Below are 22,656 nucleotides of genomic sequence, written 5' to 3'. Positions count from 1 at the left end.
ACTTTGGGATGCATTAAAGGCAGTCTTAAGGGGAAAACTCATAGCCCTAACAGCAGCACAAAAAAAAGCGCGACTGGCCCTATATAAAAATTTGACAGAAAAACTTAAACATCTGGAGAGGGAACAGAAACTACTTAAAAATCCAGAAATTCTAGAAGAAATATCAGACATCAGAAACCAAATTGATGAATTATTAAAAGAAGAAGTAGAAAAAAAGGCTAGGTATATGCAACAAACCTATTACGAATCAGGGCCCAAAGCAACTAAAATACTTGCCAGTAGACTGCGTAAAAAGCAGGCATCAAGGATTATTGATAAAGTAAGAAACTTGGATAGTAACAAATTACATTATATGCCCAATGAGCAGTGTTGGGGAGTAACGGAATACATGTACCGCCGTTACGTATTTAGAATACAAAATATGAGTAACTGTATTCCGTTACAGTTACCGTTTAAAAATGTGGTATTCAGAATACAGTTACTTTGTTGAAATAAATGGATTACACTGCGGTACTTTCCTGTTTCATTTTGTCGCGGGTCAGGACTGTTTGGGTTTTGTTTGACAGCTACGTTCTTTCGTTCCAGGCGGCAGCGTTACGGTTGCCATGGTTACAGGGCGACGCTCTCTCTCTCTCTCTGCGACTGTGTGTTTCCTGGGTGAGAGAGCGCCTTTTCGTTGTTGTTGTTGTGCTAAGCTAACAGGCAGAATGCTACAAGCATAGCTCTAAAGAATGCAGCATCATGGGCAGTGTAGTCCGTGCTGCAGGGAGAATGCACTGCCATACACGTTATGTGTCTGTGAGCGCGAGGAGGGAGAAAAAGGCGAGTGGAAAGGTACGAGTTGTCGTCGAGGAAAAACGGGAGCTGGAAGCATGTAAATATAATAATAACCACTGCAGCCAAGAAGAGTGCCTGACGAGCCCAGCTGTAAGTAAGCTATTAAGACTCGACTGTACACCGTGTTCGTGTTTTCCTCCGAAAACAATAAGTTCCGTTGGAGCAGTCTTTCAACGCCTCTCTCTGTCTCTCGCAAGAAAAATTGACCCACACAACAAAGTAAAGCTATTTTTCGGCTATGAGCCGACAGGGACCCCGCCGTATTAGTCAGAGGTCCCTTTACTACAGTTTGGAGTCGCGGACCTTCAGTAATAGTAATAAATCACACAGCAATAGTACATTCACGTTGTTGTAAAAAGCACGATAATATATTAAGTAATCCAAAGTATTCAGAATACGTTACTCTCATTGAGTAACGTAACGGAATATGTTACAGAATACATTTTGGGGCATGTATTCTGTATTCTGTAACGGAATACATTTTAAAAGTAACCTTCCCAACACTGCCAATGAGATAGAAAATGAATTTAAAAAATATTACACGAGACTGTATTCACAACCGGCAGCTGCAGACCTTGAGACAATTAAAAATTTTCTTGACCCGCTGGATCTGCCCTCCATAGGAGATACCCAAAACAAGTTACTGATTTCACAGATTACGGATAAGGAACTAGATACAGTTATTGCCGAACAGAAAAAAAAATAAAGCCCCAGGAAGCGATGGCTTTCAGGCTGAATTTTACAAAGTTTTCAAAGAAGAACTCAAGCCACTTCTTCTATATTGCTTCAACTGGACTCTGAATCAGGAATAGCTCCACCATCATGGGGAGAAGCTATTATAACAATTTTACCCAAAGAAGGAAAAAAACAAAGAATATTGCAAGAATTATAGACCCATTTCCCTCCTAAATAACGACTATAAATTGTACGCTTCGATCATTAGCAAAAGACTTCAAAAATTTGTACCAGATCTGATAGAAGTGGATCAAACTGGATTCATCAAGGGACGTCAGGCACAGGACAATATAAGGAGAGTCTTTCACATTATTGACAATGCAGAAAAAACTAATATCGGTACTGTGTTAATTAGCTTAGATCAAGAAAAGGCATTTGATAGCGTAAGCTGGCTCTTCCTATTTGGAGTATTGGAAAAATTCGGGTTTAAGGACAGCTCAATACAATGTATAAGGACAATCTATAATCAACCTACAGCTAGAATCAAGGTGAATGGTAGTCTGACAGATAGAATTCGGCTATATAGAGGTACAAAACAGGGCTGTGTCTTGTCACCAATTCTTTTTGCCTTATACGTTGAGCCACTAGCACAAGCAGTGCGACAACATTCAAAGTTGGAGGGGGTATCCCTTGCTGGACAAAAACACCTTATTGGATTGTTTGCTGATGACGTTATTATTTTTCTACGAAACCCTGACAAGTGCTTCCCAATTTTGATGCAACTATTCCATACCTTTGACTACTTATCAGGCTATAAAATTAACGTATCCAAAACACAAATTCTATCATTCAATTATATACCCTCCCAAAAGATCAGAGACGAATACAAATTAAATTGGCACTCGAACAACATGAAATATTTGGGCGTAACCTTGACAAAATCATTATCAGATATGGCGGACATAAACTATAATCAGGTGGAGGGCAACATTAGAAAAGATCTAGAACGGTGGTCGGCAACACCTACAAACTTTTACTCAAGAATCCAAATAATAAAGATGAATGTTCTCCCAAGACTGTTATACATGTTTCAGTCACTCCCACTTCCTATATCTCAAAAAAAATTCAAAATATGGGACAAAATGATATCAAGGTTTATTTGGGGTGGGAAGAAGCCCAGAATAAGACTAACAACACTGCAACTCCCGAAGCGCAAGGGAGGGATGGCCTTGCCGAACCTAAGGGAATACTTCTATGCAGCCCAATTCAGACCACTTGTTGGTTGGTGTAGACCAGAATATGAGGCAAGATGGAAGGAAATTGAGAAAGAAATCGAGGGAAACAACATTCAAATTTTTATCTCTGACAAACATTTAATGACAAAGAATAAAAGTGGAATGAATCAAATTGTGAAATTTACATTAGACATATGGCACACAGTAATAGAAAAATGTCAGTTAAAAGAACAATTATTTATACTCAGATGGTTTAGACATGATAAAAATTTCAAGCCAGGACAATTGGACCAAACATTCAAACAGTGGGAACTAAAAGGGATTACAGCAGTTTGTACCCTTATGAAAAACGGAAGACTAATGAGTTTCCAACAAATAAAAAACAAATACAAATTGGAAAATAGAGATTTCTTTAGATATTTGCAAGTTAGGGACTACTGCGCAAAACAAATAAAATCTGACTGGCTTAGGAAACCACTGGGGATTGTCGAAAAAGTAAAAGATTGCTATGAACATAAACAATTTAAAACTATTTCCACCTTCTATAGGTCATTAGAAGAAAATAGACAAGATTCAACACTCTATATTAAAAAGAAATGGGAAGTTGAACTGACCATAAAAATAACAGAGAAAGAATGGCTCAATATGTGTGAATTGCAACACAGTACAACTAATTCGCCGTTTTGACACGTTTTTTCATTATACCCAAAATAAAAAGCAAACTGACCTCAAGTTTACAAAATTGTTGGAGATTGTGTGGAGAAATAGAAGCGGATCATTCTCATGTATTCTGGAAGTGCATTAAAATTAAAAAGTATTGGGAAGACTTAAAAATGAATATGGATAATATTTTGAGTTATACACTCCCAAATACTTGCCAAGTGATGTATCTAGGAAACATAAAAGAACACATACAAAAAGAGGACGTGTATTTAGTCAAAATAATTCTGGCCGCAACAAAAAAAGCAATTACAAAGAAGTGGTTACACCCAGATCCTCCCACCCAGCGGGATTGGATCAGTATTGTAGAGGATATCTCAGAGATGGAAAAAATAACACTCAACATTAGACTGATGGGAGGTAAATACGACAGACTATGGAGGAAGTGGAAAACATTCAGAAGTGACACAAATGAAATAACATAATAGGTTTTCTTTTTTTTTCTGCAACGTGATAAATGGAAAAAGATATGTAAACTCCAGACTCTATGTTCGTTTATATGTATGTTTGTTTGTTATTTTCTTTATTGTATGTCCACAATGTTAACATAACTTAATAAAAATCAAAGTAAAAAAGAAAAAAAAAAAAGAAAAAAGTAATCGGATTACAGTAACGCGTTACAAGTAACGCGTTATTGCCCATCTCTGATGATAAGTATGAGATACACCCCTGGCATGTTATGAGCAAAGTATGGCTCATCAGCAGCAGGATATAAAAAGCTGTCAACTACCCAGTTAGTGTATTTGCTGTTGGTATAGGCCACTAGTGCTTCACGGGTCTGCCACATTAAGCTTCGTGAATTACAGCATTGATAAACAAGCTTGTAAAAATTGAGCTTCAATCGCTAGATTTCCAAGGTGCCAAACTTTGCTTGATCTGGAAGTTAATTTCTCTCATTTCTAGTATAAAGATTTCTCTGGATCTCAGAATTTTAGCTTTTCCATTACATAAATACTGTATCACTGACAATGTTCATTCATTGTTTGATGCTTGGTCATTCGGATTTATACAAAATTTTCAGGTTAACCATATTTATAAAGATATCGGTCTTTTTTTTAAAAACATATCCATAGATGCTGATTTTTATTTTCAGTTTGAAAGATTGTCTGTATGTAGAGCTCATCATCAATATCACCGACAGTCATCATCACTTTTGCTGTTTTTGTCTGCAAATATTAGAGGAGTAAAAAACAAAAAAAGGACTTTATTATGGGAAAACTGTTTTCCCTAGTCTTAACAAAGCACTAATCTAACCACTGATCTTTTGTAACCATGATTTTTCAAGAGTGTTAGAAAAAACACTGACAGAGAAAACACTGGTTTTATAGTGCGTGCATGACTTGCATTGCTGTAAAAGTACGATTAGGATGCAGGTCAGGCTGGTTGAGTTTTAAAGACAGATCTTACTTTATAAAAGCTTTTCTAGCTGGGTTGTTAAAACGTTGATCTTGAATACTCCACAGAAACATCCCGAGCCTTATAATTTTGAGCTCACAATTTGTCAGTGTTGTTTCTCAGGCGTTCAGTTGTCTGAGAAACAACTTTCTTCTCGGAACTCCTTCGGTTGTGGAAAAGCAATTTCACTGATGTGGGGTTTAAACTTGGCACCGCTGGTGTCACATGCATCATTGCAAACCACTCGACCATACAACCCCTCTAAAGTGCTTCTAGCGATGAGTTTGTGGGTTTCTCAAAATTTCATCAAGAGTTTTACAAAACAAGAGTTGCTTCTTATTTTTCTAGTGTGCAGTGAATGTTCAGGGGATAAAGTTTATATATTTACTTTTAGGCCAAGAAAGTCAGTAGCACATTGTCATGCTGCCTCACAATCTGCATGAGAATGTAGTCGCTCTGCCTTTCATTATTTCCTTAGTCGCCCAGGAGCGTTTAGCACGCACGCGCACACACACACACACACACACACACACACACACACACACACACAGGACCCCACTTAGTGCGTCAGATGTTTTCTCTGCCACTGCGCTGCTTTGTTTTCAACCTGGAAAATCCCCTTTTAACGAACGCAAGTGCAGCAGTCTCTCTCTCTTGCACACACACACACACGCACACACACACACAAGCTGCAGGAGGTAATATGAAGGAAACTATTAGTTACAACTCGACTCCTCTTGGATTGCATTTAATTAGACTTTTTTGGCCCTTGTTTTGCTGTCATCATTTGCCTACAGTCACTCTGACCAAGAGAGAACCATTACTATTGTCCAAGACCTTAACTATCACTCGTAAAAGCCAGGGTGCCAAGATTTTTCTTACATTTGAATGACACGAGCACCAGATAGATAGATAGACACACACAATAGTAACAGTGCACCTTTATACACCATTCAAAATATTTAATCATAATCTGTGTGTATGTGCATAAATAATTTCTATTGAGCCGTGCAGTAGATTTTGTTAGTGTTCAGGCTGTGATCAGCTGAGCTGCTGCTCTGAGGTTTACTGCTTTTTCTGACACAACTGAATTTAACAACATTTTGATCCACTACACTGACAGTACACTGTTTATGCTGTCTTTTTTCTAGACTAGTGAGAGGCAACTCCAGGCCTCCCTCGAGTGCCGGTGTCCTGCAGGTTTTAGATGTGTCCTTGATCCAACACGGCTGATTCAAATTGTTAAATTATCTCCTCAACATGTCTTGAAGTTCTCCAGAGAAGAATCACCTGATTCAGGTGTGTTGACCCAGGGTGAGATCTAAAACCTGTCAGGGTCCTGGGTCTGAGCGACCCAGGATCCCTGAGCAGTTATGAATTATATTATTATTATTGTATGTATATTTGGTGTTGCTGTCTTTCTCCCTGTTTGCGTGTGTGTATATGTGTTTCAGCGGGCGCCTTCAGGCATGATGGGTGTGGCCCTGCTGATGGTCTGGCCACACCCGAAGCCACACACCTGCTGCTGATCAGGCCTCGTCAGGGGGAGCTACTTAAGAGAGTCTTGGAGCTCCCACCAACGCGGGATCATTCCGTGAGACTCCATGTCAGTCAGCCTGTTGAGCTGAGTTAGTGTGTGTATGCCCGCGGTTATATGTGTCCTGACGGCTGCGTCTATTGTGTCCCCAGGAGAAGTGTGGAGTGCCAGACGGCAGCCAGCACGAGGAGTGCTGAGACATGGGAGCGGAGAGCACTGAGACACGGACTGGTCACGGAGAGACATGACACTGGAGTCAGGGAGAGCACGGGGATTTATTGTTGTTTTGTTCCATCACTGTAAATAAACGCACTGCTTGTACATTGAGCACCGCGCCTGGGTCCTCCTTCCCCACCCCCCCCCCACGGTTTGCCATGCCAAACCGTGACAAAACCTGCAGGACACCGGCACTCGAGGCCTGGAGTTGCCCACCCTAGATGGTATAAAGAGTTGGTATGAAGATGGAATTCAGTCAATGAATCTAAGCTTCAGCTTAACTTCTAATTGATCCCTGCTATACTTAATGTACTTTACCCTGACCATGAAACCACAACCACTGTGCACCAGTCACACACACTTTAAATCCATCACCGTGCAGCAAACTAACCTGCTTATCCTGCACTAACCTGCAGATTATTTTCATGCAACATTTAAATAGCACAGCTACTCTACCTCAGTTTGTTTTGCAGCATGTTTCACAATATGAAAACAACGTATGTCCCAAGTACAGACCCAATGTCTCATTAATAAACACGAGGACTTACATGTAAGCTTTAAATTTCCATTTGATCAAATCTGACTGAGCAGTCCGTACTGTTAAATCTAGTAGTAATCTAGTAAAGTACAGATACCTGGAAATTCTACTTCCCACCTCTGTCTCACTTCATGAAGCTGAAGATGCTAAATGGTTAGTAAAATGTTACATCCACACAGGTAGAAGACGACATTTTCTGCTGATTGTATGAACTGACATCTTTACCAGTAAAAAGACATCATTTGTCAGTGTCTAGTGTCGTAATATCATACAGCTATGTTTAACATTGGGTTACATTTAGACACAAAGATGACACGGCTGGGTTAGATCATGGCGTTGGATGATGTGACCACTCATGTAAGGAGACCATTATTGTTTTGGTTTTGGTCATAAACAAGTGAGGCTAGGGAACAATTATGGTTTGGCTGCTGGTCATTGGTCTCCACTGGTAACTTACTCTTTTCTACTATCCACATCAAAGTCCTCCTAAAGGTTCCTTTTTGCTGATGCTCCATTATTTTGTTTCCTTAATTTAAATGTCTTCACACACTTGCTGCTGTTTCGTTTTCATTAATCTTCCATTCCAGCCAACAAGAAGCAGTATTTTCAGTTTAGTACCCTGACACTTTTCAGCACTGCCTGCAGACTAGGCGTGGTCATCAGTTCCTTGCACTGATCCTCAGTGATAAAAGCTGTTCTTTTTTTTGGTTATGAGCTGAATCTGGGAACCAAATCAAACTGCTTTTACACACCACTTAAAAGCTTGACTTTGCCTGCAGCCATTGAAAACAATGACTGTGTTTGTTTTTTATAGCATCTGATGCTGTTCAACACCCATGACCTTGAAAATAGGGGCACACAGTTAAAAAAAAAACAACCAAGTCATCAGGATCCGATCAGTAACAGCAGACATACCAAAACACTTTGTGTTTTTGTAATGTGATACTGATAACACAGCGTGAATAATCAATGTCATGCTTTCATAATTGTCTTTCTCTACTTCCACGAATCCTCCGTCAGTGTGGCTCCATGTTGCTTTCATATGACAACACGATAGCTCTCAGGTCAGGGCACTACTTTATGAAGCATAGGGAAGTTGTTTAATAGATTTAATAGTATAGTCTCCTTTGAAATGTTGCTCTAGTTCAGGGGTAGGCAATTAATTTTCCCAAGGGGCCGCATGAGACACTAGAACTTTTGTGGCGGTCTGCACCAATAAGCTGAACTCAATTTTGCTCAATATTGTTTTAATCTTTTTATAAACTGCACTGGAAAGAATAGATGTTACAGTTAGGTAATAAAAATGTGCCAAGACTTTGGAAGCATGCAGTTATTTCCATGAAAAAATTACTCTCTGTCACAATCCCTTTCACTGAGTGCATTGCTGCCAGCCCCCTTGGACCCCAGACATTTTTGTTATTCCTTGTCTAAAGATGAGTAACCAGGCTGTGTTCGTCCAAAGGGAGAATTCTTGTATTTCTTTGCGTGGTAGTCTTATGACAATTGTATAATAATTAATAATACTGGCAGTTCAAAAGCAAGTCAATGTGCTCTCCACCAACTAAAGACACTGACTTCCTTCCTTCCTTACCTCACCTCTGACTTCAGTAAATAAATACTCTGAAGTTTAAATCTAGCTAAAAGTGCCACATTATGCACCAATCTTTCTTTTTTTAACGTATGCTGATATCTTCCGAGGGTCAAATCACTCGTAAACATCAGCTCCAACACATTTAAGCGAAGCCATCTTTGCTTGCACACATGTACATTACATAAATTTAAAAACAAAACAAATCAATGACTGTAGAAGAAATGGACGACCTGGCCGCATTTCCTCCCAGTGTGCAAAAATGAAGCCAAAATTTCCTGTTTGTGGGAGCTGCCATGTTGCACTTTTGGACCCAGACTTTGCGCAGTAGTGACTTTCGGTGGAGTCGCCGGGTCACACTCCTGCCCACACACCCAATGGACTCAAACACGCCCCCTTTCCTTTTTACTTGCCCACCTGCTCCAGTTTTGATGGTATCTGCTGATGGGTTTGCTGTGACTGACGGCTCGTTAAATGAAGGCAAATTTACACTGTAGCTCCTGTTGATAATTCATTAGGTAGATTAGTCTTAGCATATGCATTGTGTATGCCGGTTAGCATGGAGTCAAATGATTCATTGGTGATTTGCTGCATTAGTTACCATTCCAACTTTGCTTTGCTGCTATGTGTCAAACATGACCAAAATAACTTGTAACTAGCATTCAGCACATCTTTGATGTTTACCTTAAAAAATGTGAATAAGTTTAAGCAGCCTAGCAGGTTTCAGGACTGAGGCTCAGTTTAATGACAGGCCCTCTGGATTTGACATGAAATGTTGTTTCATTTAATTTTTTTCCATGTTCTTTTTTTAAAATCAAGATTTCAGCTTTGCAATAATAACAAGACTAATGGCCTACAGCCATGCTATAGAAGCTCAGCACAGGCTGTGCAAACTGCTTGTTAGTCAAGCCAACATGCACAAAGTGAAAACACCAACTACCCGATGATGGAGCTACACGACAAATGTACCCTGAGAGGGTCTTGAATCTTGGCACAACAGTTCAGCCAAAAAATGGTAAGTGGCTGTATATGCTTTGCCCCACACCTATTCACTTGTTCACATACTCAAACTGACACTCTAATGGCAGTGACAGCACCATGCAGGTTGATGGCCTCACCATCAGGCATAAAAATGTCTTGGCCAAGAACACTTTGACATGTGGAGACACAAAAAACCTGTGCTTTGTGGAAGACTTGCTCAGTTGCCTTTTTGGTGCGTTTTTAGTCATTATTGAGAGGGATAGAGGTGGAAGATGGAAGTACAGTTGAAGAGAGTACAGGAGTGATATGTAGCCAGCCGGCATTCAGCATATTTTTGCAGGGTTGAATGAACTTAATCACACCACAGATGGCACTGGTTAAAGTGAAGGCCACAGAGACAGGTTAGTAAGGACAGTTGGTATAGCCAGGAATGTCTTTGCAGCTATCTGATACACTAAAGCCATCTCCTCATAGCCATGCACAGACATTGTGAGGGGCATGCGCTCCAGCGTGCCTATCCAGAAGAAAAAAGACAGAAAAGTATTTGTTAAAAAGATGAAGTTGCATACAGTAGTACACCTTTTATTTCCTCGGATACTTACTGATCTCACTCATCCTATCCTATTCACTGCAACATGGCCTAATACCTGACAGAAGAGAGCTGCAATCCTGAGCTGCCTGATGCAGTTCACTTTATTTCTGTTTTCTTACCATGTCCTTTCTCAGCAAATACAACGTCAACATCATACATGTGTTAAGGGTCAATATTAATTAAAATAATGTTTTTGTGCTCATGTAAACAAAAGATATAGATAACTAAATGAGTGACACTTTGGACTGATTTTAAGCCTGCATTTAGGGTTTGCACTTGTATTTTTGCACTTGCACTTTCTCTCTGAATATGTGATAATATTTCAATCAGGTGGTGTTAAAAAACCAACAATAAAGTAGTCCAGACATCACACACAACATGTTGCTACTCATGTCTCATGGACTCGCGCACAAACTTTGAAGTGCTCTTTCATCTTGCTCGTGTTGCTGAACAGTCCACTCTGAGAGAAAGCATTTCCACGTGGAGCACCTACAGCGGCAGACAACACTGGTTCAGTCTTGCACACACCGTGACTGGATGGGTCCATTTAACACAATGTATGTGCACGTGAAAAAAGTTAGCGTTCATCCTCCAGCTTCACTGTTTATATTATGCTAACATAGCTGTGTCGCTAGTGATCACGTAGCACATCGTTATATGCTAGCCAAACTTCAGTAACCCTACAAACCTTTCAGCCACTGCTGTTTACTTTCCCTGCTAACTTCTAACTCCGTTAAATGTAATAAATTCCATTTTCATGGATGCCTGGATGTTAAATTTCATTGTTACACCTGGTAGAGCAGCCACACTGATCATTTTATTACAGATGAAAGAATTTAGACAGTTTTTCAACTCTCAGTGATGCCGCAGTGATCGTTTGACTTTGGGCCCAGATATGGCTAATAACGTCAGACTTAAAGACCGGATGGCATTCGTAGCTAAATGTGAAGTCAAAGAAAGTGGAAGAATAGAAGGTTAGAGCGGGTATGGTCAAGCAGAACTATAAACATACAGTTTGGGGGCTTTTAATTAGAAACTGATGCCGTGGCCAAATATAAAGTTAAAATATTGAATTATAAAGTAGCTGACTTTCAGAAAGGGTTCTTTACCAAGTAAGAAGCCATAAGGGCAGCACTTTATCTGTGCGTGTGTCTTTTCTCCTTATCAAAGTAACCTCCATTTATTTATTGCTGTGCGATTACAGTTAGTCATAAATTTGTGACCTCATAACCTCAACAATAATTCTTATTTAGAGATTTTTTTTCTCAGTCTCAAAGAATTGTCTTTTTTTTTTAAAGTAAATTTACTTTTATCTTCGATCTTGGTAATTCTGAGTTGCTGATTTTTTTTTCTGAGAATAGTAACCCACCCTTATATCGTCATAATTTTCTTTTCTGTTCTTCTGTTTTCCCCCTCTTTTTTTATTGGACCTACATTGCCATTCCTATTAGCGTATCCATGCTGAAATTTAATGGCACCAAGAGCTGTTTGTGAGGCCTCATGTGATGGACTCTGATTAATTTGCTAATTCCTCCCAGGGTGTGTTTGGGTTGTGCAAACTTGTAAGAAAACCTTTTCCTTTTCAAGATGTCCCTCCGGTGTTTACTGTAAATATAAATGTGCTGTCATTTAACTGGTTAAAAAAAGGCAGGGCTGCGGTTTTCCATTCAAAACCACACAGCTGCTGAAGTCTCTCCTTCATCTTCTTTCCTCCTCTCATCTCATCCCTCCGGTCTATCTTCTGTTCATCCACATTAAAGGCATACTGCTAATTCAGCTCCTGCTTTTAAGCTTTACTGCATAATAGGTCAATATCCCATTTAAGCAGGAAGGACTAGAGTCATAGATCAAAATTATTTTTACTTTCTTACATGCATACAGTACTGTGCAACAGTATTGAGCCACCCCTCATTCCTTTATTTTTTGTGTAAAAAGTGAGCTTGAGTAGTTTTCTGATGGTGTTTCAGATGGTATGGTATGGTTTTTATTCCAGTCATTTGCTGCTTTTTCACTCATTTTCAGTTCAGTCCTTCTACTTGAACATTTTCAGAGTACATACTTTGTATGTTAAGCAACTTAACACTGACCTATGAATCATTCAAGCATAAAAAGGGATGAACCAGATTTGGGACTACACATAACAAACAGCATAGCAAAGAATCAATTTTAAATTGTACCTTTAGTCACTTTCTTACCACCAGCCTGTCACAGAAGCACATTATTTATTCCCATTCCTTTAGTTCAAGAAAAATGCCCAAGATAATGCAGTGTGACAGGCATAAAATAGTACATTTGCACTAATAAGGTGATTCCCAAACAACTATTAACTGAAAACTTTGCATATCTTGCCATTTTTGTGCAGTGTGTCCTTAAAATTTTGGAGGACATTGACAAGTGGAGGACGAAAGAAAAAGTGTCAGGCTTAACAAACTATCTAGAGGAGCTGACAGTATCTGAAAGGGATGTCATTAGGCAATAGGAAAAAAAATATCCAAGAAAGAGCTTACACAGGACCTGAGAGATACATCTTCAGCTCGTCCCCCTACTATTCACCGAATCCTCATCAGAAATAGTCTCAGTTGAAGGGGGCCTGTCAAGAAGCCATTCTTATGGAAAGAAAACAGGGAGAAAAGACTGAGGTATGCAAAATTACACAGTAAGTGGAGTGAAAATTAGCAGAAACAGGTCTGATGAAGGGATGAATTCAGATTTTAATCTGGAAAGCAACATTTGGAAAAGGTCTGATTGGCATTAAGTTCATTTTTCAGCATGACAATGCTCCCAAACACACTTGACACGGCAGCAAAAGAATCCCCGAATAGGAAAACTCAGTCATGGATTGGCCTCCCCAGAGCCCGGACCTCAACACTGTTAAAGCAGTGTGCGATCATCTTCATAAAAAATGGAATAAAAGGCAAAAGGGAACCTGAACAACTATTCCTGAAGACTACTTTAAGAAATTACAAAAAAGGTTGTCTGAGAGAGTTCAGGTTGTGTGGTTCAAGACTTTCAAACTTGTTCGAAGTGTACAAATCCATTGCATACTCTGTTTCGTGTATGTTTGCGCATGTTTTAATAAATCTCTAATTCAATCTTTTTGTGAGCGAAAGATACGGAAATCAGGGATTAAACAAGACTTTTGCACTGTACTGTAAGTGTTTCCCTTTGCGTGTCACCTTCCATCCACATGTCATGTTTACTTTCCAGTCTGTTTCACTCCTCTCACCTCCTCTTATGGTAATGTGGCCTCATTAGACTCTTCTAATTGGCCAGCAAGTTCTGACCTTTTTGAAGCTACCTTAGTTTTATAATGGCTTTCATCATTGGCTGTGGCTGGTCCAGTGCCAATAGCAGCATTAGCATTAGTCTGTATTTACACCTGAGATCCCAGTAGATACTGGGCTAGCCATTACGCTCTGCCTTAATGCTAATCTCTTCTAATAGATTTTGCATTGATCTGTAAGGCTGTAAAGTTGTTAGCAAGGTTCATAAAAGGTCAAACAGCTGCCACTGAGACTAAATGGATAGCTGAGACTGCTGCTTTACTGCTAAGCATGACCTCATCCTATGAGCCCTGGAATGCCACGGGAATAATGTGCGTTCATCAGAACAACAGTTTTATGGATATTTTTTTAGTAATGGAACATGTCCTTTGGTGTTGCTATGGCAGTTGTATTTGTGCTGTTGATTTCTTGTATTTTTTTTTACCCATATTTTTTTTTTACTACTGCTGGAAAAACAACATAAAGTGCTCAGGTGATGAGGGAGTTGGTAGGCTAATGGTCATTTTATTGTAACAGGCCAAATCTCTGTCTGTTTCAGGTCAACTCCCTCTACGTAATCATGGGTTCAGCAATTAAACCTTGTTAGGCCCCTGAAGATTCTTATCAGTATCAGATATTATTACAATTTAATGACCTAAAATGGTCAATTTTAGCATTTGCTGCCTATAAAAGCATTGTATTACTTTTATTTAATGGCAATATCATCCACAGAACAATATTATGATATATATCCTTCACACACACACACACACACACACACACACACACACACACACACACACACACACACACACACACACACACACACACACACACACACACACACACACACGTGTGTGCCTGTCAGTGTGATGGACTGAAATGTACTAGTGTACATCTGCAGTATTCATGGTCCTGTATCTCTTATTTCTTGTCTATCATGTAATTAACATTATCCAACTGAAACTAAATACCAACAAACAGATTAACATTATCTTTGTTTCTGACATGAGTGGCACACGTGTGTGTACACAGTTAAGCATCAGTAGCTTGTCATTAGATACGAAAATAGTGGACAGCTTTGTCGAGTGGTGTGAGCTAAACCACCTACAACCTAACATCACAAAGACAAAAGAACTGATTATGGACTTTAGGAAGCAGGCTCCTCCTCCTAACCCTGTCACCATCAGAGGGGCTGATGTGGAGATCGTTGAGGACTACCGGTACCTGGGGGTCCACTTGGACTGTAAACTGGACTGGATCAAGAACACCAATGCTATCTTTAAAAAAGGGCAGAGTTGGCTTTTCCTACTGAGGCGACTCGGGTCCTTCAATGTTGGTAGAAAAATGCTGACCATGTTCTATCACTCGGTGTTGGAGAGCGTCGTGTTCTTTGCAGCTGTGTGCTGGGGAAGTGGGGTGAAAACAGCTGATGCCAACAGGCTGAACAAACTGATTAAAAAGGCTGGTTCTGTCCTGGGTGTCAGACTTGAGAACCTGGAGGAGGTGTATGAGAGGAGAATGCTAAAAAAGCTTCTTTCTATCATGGACAACCCCTGTCACCCCATGCACGCCCCCATGATGGACCATCGGAGCAAATGCAGCAAAAGACTCATTGCCCCGAAATGCAGAACTGACCGCCACAGTAAATCCTTTGTGCCGGTGGCAATAAGACTGTATAACTCTTCCTAGCTCTGTAGGTGATTTTCCTGAGACAATTACCAATGTTATTCTGTTCCCTTTCAGACCGTGCAATATTACCCAACAGTACCTTATTGAATATTGAATATTTGTTTCATCCCCCCATCATACGCTGCTACTTCCTTTATTCTATTGCACAATACTGTCACTTTCTAGAATTACACTGATAGTTAAGTTATTTATACTCCAGGATACAGTCATTTATATTACTTTGTTAGAGTTATTTGATACTATGTCTTGCACTATCCTACTATTATTGTATATATTGTATATCTTATTTATCTGTTCCTCTGTCTCTCCTGCTGCTTTGAGCATGTACATGACAAAAGAATTTTCCTCGGGATAAATAAAGTTATTCTTATTATTCTTATTATTTTGAAAATCTGTAGTTTTATATGTAAATACACAAGTTTATGATCGCCATTGTGTGTGCGTTTGTGCCTTCCCTTGCCAAATAGACTCATGAATCTAAATCCAGGGGCCAGTTCTTAGTTCAGATGGATTCACAGTGATCCTATTATGCAAAAACTGGGCTGTAACACACACACACACACACACGCACGCACGCACGCACGCACGCACACACACACACACAGGCACACACGCACACGCACACTCACGGTCAGGCCTACAAGGGAACAGTCAGATGATGACAGACAGTGTGTGTGGTTGTGTGTGTGTGTAGCTGGGAGTGATGCTGGAATCATAAGCCTCTTTAACATTAGTGTTGAATAACTCAGTTACTTAAAGCTTCTTAACCTCTCCTTTCCTCTGTCAGACTCTCCGTTCCTCTATCGCTGGATCTCTGTATCTTTATTTTTGCCGGCCCTCCCACTTTTAATCTCTTTTACTGGCTCACACCATTCTTATGAAATGAACACTCACATGTACTTACAGTTTACATTTTGTCTTTTTTATTTTTATTTTTTACAGTAAAGCTATAATAAATTAAGCTCCTTGTGGTTTTTGGAGAGATAACATGTGATTCTATCAATACTAGACTATAACTGTATTTAGAGTTGGTGGATCGTATTGTGTTCACTATAATCGTCTAACATTAATGTTACCACATGTCAGTTCAATAATAGATACTTTAATTTAGACGACTGTGGTTTTTCTCCGTCTGACCATGTCATAATATTTTGTAATGTATATTTAGTGCTTTATAATCATTTTGTTGTGTAAAAATCTAGATCCAGTGGCTCTGATGTAATCCTTATCCTGCCCAGGGTCACAAAAGCAGGCTAGACGATCGTGATGTAAAACCCCATCTTTGTTCTTTTTGGCCCAGCTGATTGTTCAAATTTTCAAAATCACCACTGAACAATTCAGAGGCATGGCTATAAATGGAAGATTAGAGGTTCATACAGTAAGCAATATATGTGTTTGCTTATGTTACTGTGTGAGTGCGCGCGTGTGTGTGTGTGTGTGTGTGGGGGGGGGGGGGGGGGGGGGGGGTAGAGCTCACACATGGCATCTATCTTTATCTGCTCTCTCAGAGTGTGTGTAAGAGCTCAGTTGTGGTTTAACGGTATTAGTGCTTACTTAAAGGGTCGCAAGAGTCTCAGTGTCTAAGCCTGTCTCTTGGATTAGTGCAACAGCTGAGAAGAGCGTCCTCAAGACAGCCAAGGAGAGTGTGCACACACACACACACACACACACATGCACAAACGCACACACACATGCACAAACACACACACACACACACACACACACACACACACACACACACACACACACACACACACACACAAACACTCTTGTATTTGCATCTCTTTCTACAATGAGATCATTGTCACACAAATTTTGTGCAAATTATTTAAACAAGGAGATTTTAACGTCAAGCTATCTTGTGAAATGTGTGTGTTCTAAAACTGCACATGACTTTGCCATACACATAAAGCACAGTGATACACATGCAAACGCACACACACACACACACTGTTATTTGCATTCCCATGACCATAACAAGCCTTTGATTATCACTCATGGTGGGTATTTCCCAAAAGCCTGTTTGCATGGCTGTTAAACAAACTGGGTGTTGGTGTATCAAGAGAGGCATCTTTGTTCCTTTTTCACACAAAGGGCCAGCCATGAATAGCGCACACATGCACGCATAATTGTTTGATAGTGGTTAGTCAGAAAACACACACCTGTTGACCTTGAATCCACTCCTTGGCACCTACTTCCTGACCCACACCTACAGATACACGGCCGTGCGTGGACAAAAACAAACAAATGTGGTGGAAGCTCTGAGCAGCCACAGAGATTATAAATGCAATACAGTATGTTCGAGTGTATTTGCAGGGCAACATGCACACCCACACACCCTACAATAACAATAACAACAAAAAGAATGCATATAAACTGGCAATATTGTCTCCAGTTAAGAGGCTGCAGAAGTAGAAGTAGACTTCATCTTTCATTCCACGCTCAACAAAAAAGTTTTTTTTTTGGTTCCTGAGTGACTTGGCATCTACAATTCTGCTTTCTGTTTTATCCTTGTTAAAGTGAAGAGGAAAACTAAAAGGAGAGTGCTTCAAAAAGAATAGCCAGATCAAACGCGCAGATCAAAAAGACAGATCAAAATACCCTAGTGGTATAAAGTTTGACTCTCAGCGTTAGACTTTGAACATTTCTAGCTCGCTGTAAAATCATGAGATGCTATGCGGAATACCATTATGTGAACATGGACATGCAAAAACCCTACAAAGCTTTCAGATAGGACTTCAAGACAAAAGTGGGAGCCTTGGATTTTGAGCTCATGTCCTCGAGCTCTTACACAACACGGTGGAGCACTTTATTGTCAGTATTTAATACAAGTTTTAATTATGGGCTATTCCTTGGGGGATTTGTAAGCCTCGACTGACTTATTTCTGAGCTACAGAGGACAAATAGTTATCCCACATGATGAGCAAGAAAAACAAAACAAAACCTCCTGCAGCAATAGGGCATGTTAGGTGAAGAGGATGGAAGTAGATTTTACTGATATGTATATGGAAAAATGTAGAACTTTGGAATACAAAGAGCAGTTGTCTCTTCTCTTGATCAGCTTCATTCCACCCCAGGTTTCCCCTGACTTTGGTCAGCCCAGTGAATAATAAAAGCAAGAAAATAAGCCATACTGTGCTCTTCTTTTCTTTTCTTTTCTTTTCTTTTCTTTTCTTTTTTACTTGCTTAGCTGGTTTCTGGAGAATTTTCTCTCAGCCTTTCTTTATTTTATATTTCAGCACGACTAAAGCCATCATTCTGGTGCACAATAAGACAAAATGCAAGTGAAAATGAATTCTACAAAATTCATATGTTTTCTGAACCAAAAAAAACCCCCATGCAAACAGCAAATTTTGTAAATATGCATGACAAAGTTTATGGTTTAAACTGAAGGTTGTGTGGTGAAAATGTTGCATGCACAAAAGATGCCCGATGTGAATTTTTCTCTTCAAAGTTCTTGTGTACGTCTGGATGGTTTCCAGTGCAGCTACTGATGCAACCTTGAAGTGTAGCTCTGATAATGAATGTATGGATGTGTGTGATTTTATCATGGAGCAAACATCATGTTCTCATCCAAACTGATCCAACCTTCACGTCAAGGAGTATCACTGATTAGGAGAGCAGGCTGTGAGTCCACATTGTTGAAGCCCACTGGCAGGGTATGAGGTCAAGAGTGTGACTTTAAGCATGCTTATTTCAGTATTTACAGAGCTGCATGCATTTGTCTCACATGTCTGTCTAACATGGTTGCCATTTTCCCCGAGTAGGCCGGCTTTCTGCCTTCTTCTGCGATGAAATTTAAATTGAAGGGTCACCTTTGTGACACACTGAAGGTGATCCAAGTGCAGCTGTTTCGAAGGAGACTTCCAGGGAGAGGTAAGGCATTGTGTACGGAGACTAACTTGAGCATGATAACTCAAAGTGTCGTCATATACAATATGTCAGCACGCAACCTCTTGTAGCCACGTGTGCTGTTTTATACCACACGGGAAGGAATGAGGGAAAATGTAGCTGGATGATAAAACCAGTGTGATGATCACATACAAGAAACATACAAGAAAGTTCACAGCATCCTTAATTACAGCTTTGTTGCTAAAGCACACACATGTTTGTCCACGACAGTGTTAGTTATTCTGACAGTAGTATAATCTCCTACCACTGTGACCAGATGTGGTCTGTGCTAATTGCTGTATAATATGTTCTATGATGTCTTCTTTAGAATTCATTTTCAGCATTGAGTATGATTAGCTGTTTTTTATTTCCAGTCTGTGGCATATATATGGCACAAGTCTTACCCACTCTTTGAACTTGCATGTGTGGATGTGTCTTTTTCTAACCCATCTGCTGTAGATCATGCCTTTGACTGCAACTACACATGTTAGGACACACAAAGTAACCTCTTAAAAACACATCCACACGATCCGCACAGTTAGAGACTCTTTATTCTCCCCACTGACAATATGCAGTTCTGGCTTGGTTGGCTATCTTTGTGATCAGAAACACAGACGGACGTCCTGGTGGCTCGAAGCCAAGTTACACAACCCACACACGCGATACGAGCCTGAACCGGTTCGTCACTTTTGTTGCATGTCACCCCTGTGGTTACTATTTGGGTTTGCTAAAACAGGAAAGCCATAAAATAAAACAAAGGGCCAGAACAGAGGAGAAACGATCAGTCTGGCGGCTGGAGCAATATATACAGTAACGTAACTAAGTCGGATATGATGGCAGAGGTGAGCAGATCTGTCTGACAGACTAAACCCATCTGGACCTGATCTTCTCTGCAGCACCACAGCCCTGCTCCACATGTTGCCTTTGATACGACTCTGCTCACAGCTGCACTTGATAAAATTGGAGGTTTTGTGGAACTTTGGTTAATGTGTGTGTGTGTGTCCATATGTATGTGTGTGTGTTTGAAAGTTTTTAATGTGTGGATTTTTGCCTCATGCTGCGTCACTTCCACATTATCTTGCAGTGAACCCTCCACACACACACACACGTGCGCGTGCAGTGCCACACATGTTTTCCATTTGGATTTTAATTTCCCTCCTTTTCCTTTCGTCTGTTTAAACAGCCGGCAAGAGGGCTGTAAAATCCTGATCTGTTTACATGATAGGCAGCCTGGTGCTTGGCTGTTTAATGCGCCGTCATAAATTATACACGAGCTCAGCGTACTGGGAATGAACACAATACTGCAACTTCAAGAAATGCCAAAAACCTGTTTCACAGGTTCAGTTTAAATCTGTGACGCCCTTTAAGTAAAAAGGACTCTTGAAGAGTGAAATGGGAAGTCTTACATTCAACCTGGAATAAAAAAAAAAATCTCCACGTGATTCATAAAGACTTTTGAAAAGTAGATCAGCCACGTATAATTGATTATTTCACTGTAACGTGATTTAAATTTAAAGAAATTATGATCTTGTCTGTGCACGCTTCATGCTGCTTTAGTCACTGTACATAAAATATTAATCAATTAATCAGTTTTTTTATGATCTGAACACACAAACTGTTAATGAATTAGTCCAATTTTACAGTATATTTTGTTGTTTAAGTGTGGCAATTTATAGACTCTTGACCTTTAGGTGGAGTTAACCCTTCAAGTAACAAGTAAGAGTGCCGGGAACCAATTTAACCCAGGGCCCAATCAGAATTTAAGTGCATAGATGATATATAAAGAAAAAGTGCTTACTCTATACATCAGTAAAATACAATGAAAACATTGCAGCCAGGTTTTCTGACCTATATAAAGATGAAACACGAACTTATAGTCTGAATAAACAGAACCACACTCAGGCTGCTTTCAATACCATTTACATATTTGCATTCCATATTTACATAGGACTTTCCCCTTCTCTGATTTCAGCTATGTGTCTATAAGAATGTATACACAGTGTTAAAACGAATAGCGCTGATCCAGCATTACAAAACAAAAGTCTGTGGAAAGAGAATCACTCTCTGCATGACAACACGACACCAGAGCGACTGGAGATGATGGGAAACTGCAAACGAGTGATTTACCAAAGGCATGGGTGGAGGTTCAGTTGAAGATGCTCATTCCTGTAGGCATAGCAGTAAAAATAAGACAAGACTGCAGTAGTGTGTTCACTGCTACTCAGATTTCAGTGCGCACACAACAGTTCACTCTGTGCCATGTATCAAGTGTAAATGGCAAGGAAGGATGAGGTGATGCTCGTGGTGAAGTATTAGCTCAAGACATCCATCAATCCAGTATTTAATGCTTATCCAGGTCTTTGTCAATCAGGTCAGGAGCCTAATCAGAGCTACCCACATTTCCCTATTGCTGTATATAAGTCTCCTGGAGAGATATTGCAATTTTTTCCAAGCCTGATAAAAAAAACAAAACCTCTCCAGTGTGATCTGGTCCTGCTTGAGGCTGTCCTCTGAGATGGACATGACTGAAGCACTTAAGAGTCAGTCTTTTTTCAAAAAGAAAGAAAGAAAGAAAGAAATCTGTTGCATATCAAAATATCTCACTATAACATAAGGAAGCTCTATCCGTCTGTCTTTCTGTTTCCTTGTCAGCAAACGAATCCTACACAATCAGAAGTTGAGAAACTAGATTTGGTTCTCAGGTATATCTGAGGCACCTGAAGGTTGTTATCAGATATTATGACATAATTGTGTTGTCTAGCAACCAAGCAACAGGCTAAAATAACCCATTTCAGCAGTTAGACACCAATACCACCTCATAAAAGCATCATATAAATTTCATTTCCAGGTAGTATGATCTAATTTAACAAATACTGAATATATTAATTTTGATATTTCCATCCATTATATAAAAAAAATCTTTTATACGTGTTTTTCAACCACAAAGCACCTCAATATACCATCACTGAAATTCTCTATTCCTAATATAATCAACCTTGGTGAAGTTAATAGAATAGAATAGAATTGTCCTTTATTGTCCCTCATTGGGAAAATGCAGGTGTTCCGGCAGCAAAGTGACAGGAAGATGGAGCACGCAGATTCGCACAAAAGTAGAGAATATCAAACTGTACGGTTATTAAAGACAGCAGGCTCACATTGAAAGAAATGTGCAACTGAGTAAGATTTTTTTTAATGTAGAAAAAGTGCATTTAAAATGATTTGCGCTTAAAAAACAAACAAACAACCGACTATTTACAGAAAATGGGAAAACTGTGCAAATAACAGCAGGGATATAAACAACTTGTTGTTGTACTAAATCCTCTTTTCTTAAATGAAATGATCACAATAAGCAACATTGGTGAAGTTAAACATTAAGGGAAACCTAAACTTAGTTTTAAAAGTTTTAAAATGACAGGAAACACACAATATTACCTTTGGACAAGTTCACAATTTACTCATGAAAGAAACAGAATGTTTATTTTTTCTTACATTAACT

The 22,656-nt window shown here is 39.6% G+C and overlaps 1 long non-coding RNA gene across 1 annotated transcript; it reads left to right on the top strand.

The window, feature by feature from the left end:
* The first annotated feature begins 501 nt into the window (after window positions 1–501).
* LOC147317536 (uncharacterized) lies at window positions 502–6,704 on the top strand. The gene is made up of 3 exons (XR_015131676.1): window positions 502–927; window positions 6,014–6,468; window positions 6,552–6,704. It is a non-coding gene; the product is annotated as an uncharacterized LOC147317536 (long non-coding RNA).
* Window positions 6,705–22,656: the final 15,952 nt, after the last annotated feature.

This window comes from Aulonocara sp. 'chitande type north' Nkhata Bay, linkage group LG12 (assembly GCF_057382095.1).
Source record: "Aulonocara sp. 'chitande type north' Nkhata Bay isolate Kocher_YH1m ecotype deep benthic linkage group LG12, A_spYH_male_GT1.1, whole genome shotgun sequence".
Lineage (NCBI taxonomy): Eukaryota > Metazoa > Chordata > Actinopteri > Cichliformes > Cichlidae > Aulonocara > Aulonocara sp. 'chitande type north' Nkhata Bay.
This window is presented reverse-complemented; position numbering and strand designations above follow the sequence as displayed.